The sequence below is a fragment of the Pan troglodytes genome, chromosome 8 (assembly GCF_028858775.2).
Source record: "Pan troglodytes isolate AG18354 chromosome 8, NHGRI_mPanTro3-v2.0_pri, whole genome shotgun sequence".
Lineage (NCBI taxonomy): Eukaryota > Metazoa > Chordata > Mammalia > Primates > Hominidae > Pan > Pan troglodytes.
In genome coordinates, this window is record NC_072406.2 from 89,855,447 (window position 1) to 89,861,446 (window position 6,000).

Consider the following 6,000-nt stretch of genomic DNA (forward strand, 5'->3'; position numbering starts at 1 on the left):
AAAACACCCAGAACATAAAAAGAGCAGCAAAGGATAGGACTGTCTCCCCAGTGGGATATGAAACCTCCAGAATGGATTCCCTCACCCACAAAATTGAAATTTTGCAAACCAGCAAATCCCCTCTGGGGCCTTCTTAGACATTCCCTACAGCCTGGATTCCCCTGAAATGCCAGTCTGGGGTCTACTGGTAAGCAGCCAATGGCTGTGACTTCTGTCACCCCAACTGCAGGATCTATAGCTTTTTCTCCTCCATCATCACCTTCATCACCTCAGCATCTTTGGAGAGGGTGCTTGGAGGCCCCTCAGATGCCATCTCCTGCTCTCTTCATCACCCCTGCCTCTGCTGATTGAAGCTTTTAGCAACTTCTGTGCTGTCCAAAGCCTCGGCTTAGTCAGGAATCATCAGAAACTCTCAGTGTTGATGTCAATATCCTTTCCTTCCTACAATCCCCAGTCTCTCACCTCCTCCCTGAATGGCCTGGCTGGTAAGCACTGAGAGAGTGCTACCATCCACCAGAAATAGACATTCCCAGGCCTTTGCCCAGTTCTCTCTGGCCGTTTCCACATTGTTCACAAACTTTTGCACCACTTCCAGAAAACTTGGCCCCTGGCATTACAAATTTAGGAAAAGGCTCTGCACAGACAGAACCTCAAACTTAAAAGGAACCTTAGGTATCTTTGATTTGATGTGTTTCTTCATTTATACAATCAAAATAAAGCCAGAAACTTCCCTGCCTACCTCGAAGGGTTATATGTGAGGATGAAAAAGAAGGCTGGGCATGGTAGCTCACTCCTGTAATCCCAGCACTTTGGGAGGCTGAGGCGGTGGGATCACCTGAGGTCAGGAGTTCAAGACCAGCCTGGCAAACATGGTGAAACCCCATCTCTACTAATAATACAAAAATTAACTGGGCATAGTGGCACATGTCTGTAATCCCAGCTACTCGGGAGGCTGAGGTATAAGAATCGCTTGAACTCGGGAGGCGGAGGTTGCAGTGAGCCGAAATTGCACCACTGCACTCCAGTCTGGATGACAGAGTGAAACTGTCAGAAAGAAGAAAGAAAGAAAAGAAAGAAAAAAGAAAAAGGAAGGAAGGAAAGAAGGAAGGAAGGAAATATTATACAGATCTTAACTATAATTACTGTGACCCCAAAAATGGACAGGCAAGTCTAACCAGATCTTCTGACCCCTGAGCTCATAATTGTATGTGCACATGCCTGCATGTCATGCTGTCCACAGCATGTCCACAGCCAGACTGTGGCCAGACTCCAGGGCACAGCAGAGCCCCTCCAGCCTAAATGAGCTCTCTGACTACCCAACACTCATGCCCACTCCTTTTCTTGCCAGTCCCTGGACAGCCTTGGAAATGGGAAAGGTATAGAGAAGCACTCTAAGCCCAGCACATCTTCCCCTAATGTAGGTGTGTCTGCAGGCTGGAAATTGAGGTCCATTGCACAAGAACTGAAAGTCTCAACAGAAGTAGAAACTTCACCCTCTGTTCTGAAAACACCACGAGACTTATTTTTATTTCTAAATTCATTCAAAAGCTTCCCAGAGAGAAGGGCAGCCTCTGTACCATGTGCATGTGTGTCTATGGCAGCTCTCAAAGCAAATCAGAGGTTTCAAGCTTAAATATTCTAATCTGAACAGTCCTAACTGATTTAAAAGAAATAAAAGGAAGTGCATAAACATACATACTAAAAAAGCAGAGTGACTAAGGTAAAAGGAGAACAAAAAAGATTATTTACTGAAATGTTGGCCAGCATCGCAATTAATGTGCAATGGATTTTCTTTTCCTCCAACCTGGACCTAGTTCCAATACTCTGACATCAATCTTCGCAATTTTGCGATGGAGAAGCCAGGTGGTGACTCTTTAAACGATCTAGCGCCCTCTGGTGGATTTTCCTGGCACATGACATTATTTCATGAATGTTCAAAAATGGGACTTAATTTAACAGTCTGAAATTTGAGATATGAAAATTCCAAAGAGGAAAACCCTGCTGGAAAAAAAAACTACAGGGAGTAGGAAGGAGGCATGGATCAGGACGATGTTGGTCCAAGGATACAAAACTTCAGTTATACAGGAGGAATAATTTCAAGAGATCTAATTGTGCAACATGGTGACTACTGTGGATAAACAATGTTTTGTATACTTGAAAACCGCTGAGAGATTTTAAGTCTTCTCATCACAGGTAAATGATAAGTATGTGAGGTAATACATGTGTTAATTTACTTAAGTTAGCCATTCCACAATGTATGTGTATTTTGAAACATCATGTACACCATAAACACACTTTTTGTCACTTAAAAAAATAAGAAAAAATGATAAAAAAACAACAAAACCCTACAGCTTCAACAGTATGAATTATCTAGTTACCAGTCCTACCAGCATATAAGCTGTTGTGGATAAAGGCAGCTAACAAAGTTCATGTTATTACTATGACTTGATGTCAGATCTCAACTGTTACTGCCACCAGTAACCCTGCCCTTCCTTGAATCACCACTGTGTTTTCTTTTAAAGTCAGCAGTATCCCTCTTTCTAACCACCCTTGGTCTTCACAGTCTCTTTGTGAAGTAAAAAAGTGCAGTAGTGGCCAGGCGCGGTGGCTCACGCCTGTAATCCCAACACTTTGGGAGGCTGAGGCGGGCAGATCACCTGATGTCAGGAGTTCGAGACCAGCCTGGCCAACATGGCAAAACCCCATCTCCACTAAAAATATAAAAATTGGCTGGGCGCGGTGGCTGACGCCTGTAATCCCAGCACTTTGGGAGGCCAAGGCGGGTGGATCACGAGGTCAGGAGATCAAGACCATCCTGGCTAACACAGTGAAACCCTGTCTCTACTAAAAATACAAAAAATTAGCCGGGCGTGGTGGTGGACGCCTGTAGTCCCAGCTACTTGGGAGGCTGAGGCAGGAGAATGGTGTGAACCCGGGAGGCAGAGCTTGCAGTGAGCCGAGATTGCGCCACTGCACTCCAGCCTGGGCGACAGAGCGAGACTCCATCTCAAAAAAAAAAAAAATAGCTGGATGTGGTGGCGCATGCCTGTAAGCCCAGCTACTCAGGAGGCTGAGGCAGGAGAATCGCTTGTACTGGGGAGATGGAGGTTGCAGTGAGTCAAGATCGCACCACTGTACTCCAACTGGCAACAGAGCGAGAATCTGTCTCAAAAAAAAAAAAAAAAAAAGGCTGTAGCTATTTTCCCACTTTACAGGTGAGAAAACTGAGGCTTAGCTCTGCCAGGTTACTTGGCACGACAAGGAAAGTCTGTTACCTCTGAAGTGATTTATCTGTTTGTAATTTATAATGCTGGAGAGTGGGACTTACAGAACAAGCTTTCACATGCTTACATTTTTATAGATATTTATTTTATATTTACTTCTGCTTGTAAGAATAATTCATATGTATTATAAACTTTGGAATATAAAAGTTTCATATAAGCTTCAAGTTCAGTGACAAGAAAAAAGAATATGTCACATAGAATCTTACCACCCCAAAATAACCACTATTAATATTTTTATATATTTATCTCATAACTTTTCCTTGGGTGTGTATTTCTGCAAAATTAGGGTTAGATTAAACATCTAACTTTTATCCTATTTTCCCTTAACATGAAACTGTTAGCATTTTCTCTAAGTCATTAAATATCATGGAAAACACTATTTAAAAAAATGATAATTGGATAACATTTCAGTAGATGGCATACTCCTGGCATTTAGATGATTCCAAAGTTTAATATGTTTTAAAATAAATTATAAAACTGTGTGCAAATGACTTCTAGTTGTCAAAAAAGATGTCCAGAAGATTTCCACTGACATGCTTCCATCCTGTCTCCAGTGCCTCGGGAGAGCAGGTGTGTGTAGGAAAGAGGTGCCTGTGGCAGTCAGTCTGGCCGTGGGATACTTCCCAGCCCTGCCCCAGGTCACTGGCCTCAGATCAGCCAATTGTGATGAAGAAGTTTTGAGCCAGGGCATGTTACCCGCAAAGTAATTCTCTTCTTTTCTAACACATCAAAGCCAGTGCATTAGAAGAAAATAATGCTGTGGTCTCATCGTATCCTCCTCAATCATTGCGCCACCTGCCTGCCAAGATACAAACTTGCAAGAACATCATCTTCATTCCCCAAAGGACATCCATGGCTAGGTCAAAGAAGGCACAGCTCAGGCACAATGCCCTGCCTAGAATTCACCTTTCACCACCATTCTGCAGGATTTCCAGAATAACAATTCTGCAGATTCCTGTGTCCCTTTCCTCTCTGTGATCAGCGTCACCCCCCAGCAGAACACCACTACTGTGGGCCTTGCCTCTGGGAGGTAGGCAGGGCAAAAATCAGTCCACCCATTTTTGCTAGTGGGAGAAGAAGGCACCAAAAGGAAAAAGATTTTCCTCAGTGCTACAGAACTTGTCTTCCTGACTGACAGACCAAAAAGCTTTCTAATCCTTTTCTTAGAGTATTCCTGATTTAATCTTTGCAAAAGCTCTAGTTCAATGCCTGGGCAGTCCAGGACTTGACTTCTTACTCCTAGTGCTCCAAAATAATCCAATGACCGCAATCTAAGGGACTGTGCAGATGAAGCAGGGACTTACTCCTGCCTCTTCCTGGTAGCTTTTGCAATATATGCAAGTAAGAACAATGCTGAGATCATCCTTCCCACTTACAAACCCTCTTGGGAATAAGGAGAGAAGTCAGGAAGTACAACATCTCTAAGAGTTTCATTTATTTCCAATTCTGACTTGCTTTCCTGGTGTCTGCTTTTGTCATCATGTTCTCCAAAACAAGGTCCCTTTGTTTCAGGAAAATAAGTCATTGTACCAAAAAAATGCATGTACTTGTATGTTCATCACAGCACTATTCACAATGGCAAAGGCATGGAATCAACCTGAATGTCTGTCGATGGTGCATTGGATAAAGAAAATGTAGTATGTGTACATGGTGGAATACTATGCAACCAGGAAAAAAAATCCCATTCTTTGCAGCAACATGGTTGCAGCTGGAGGCTGTTATCCTAAGTGAATTAACACAGAAATAGAAAACCAAATATCCCATGTTCTCACTTGTAAGTGGGAATCAACTCTCGGGTTCACACAGACATAAAGATGAGAACAATAGACTCACACTGGGGACTCCACAAGGAGGGAGGGAGGAAGGGGAGCAAGGACTGAAAAGCTGCCTATTGGGCACTGTGTTCACTGTCTGGATGGTGGGATGAATAGAAGCACTAACCTCAGCATCACACAATATACCCTTGTAACAAACCTGTACGTGTACCCTCAAATCAAAAATAAAAATGGAATTTTTTTAAAAGCCCTTTGTTTCACAGTGGCCTCCCTGGAAGGTGCATCCCTTCTTCAGCCTTGGTATCCCACAGTTGCCAAGCACCCTGCTTCCCAAAGATGAGATGATCATTTGATGGTTTAAAAAATTATAAACCATGATGCTTTTATGAAAGGTAAGGCTCTTTCTGTGAAACCAGGAAATTCTGCTTTTGCTATATTTTTGCAAAGATAAACATTTTTTTTTTCAGAGCAGGAGTGAAAGTTTATTTAAAAGCTTTAGAACAGTAAGGAAAGGAAGGAAAGGAAAGAAAAGAAGGAGAGTACAACTTGGAAGATGGTCAAGTGGGCAGCTTGAGAAACCAAGTGCATAGCTTGACCTCTTGACTTGGGGTTTCATATGGTTTGGCTGTGTCCCCACCCAAATCTCCTCTTGAATTGTAGCTCCCTCCCATAATTCCCACGTATTGTGGGAAGGACCCGGTGGGAGGTAATTGAATCATGAGGGTGTGTCTTTCCCATGCTGTTCTCATGACAGTGAATAAGTCTTATGAGATCTGATGGTTTTATAAAGGGGAGTTCCGCTACACAAGCCCTCTTGCCTACTGCCATGTAAGACATGACCCTGCTCCTCATTCGCATTCCGCCATGATTGTGAGGCCTCCCCAGCCATGTGAACTGTGAGTTCATTAAACCTCTTTCCTTTATAAATTACCCAGTCTCAG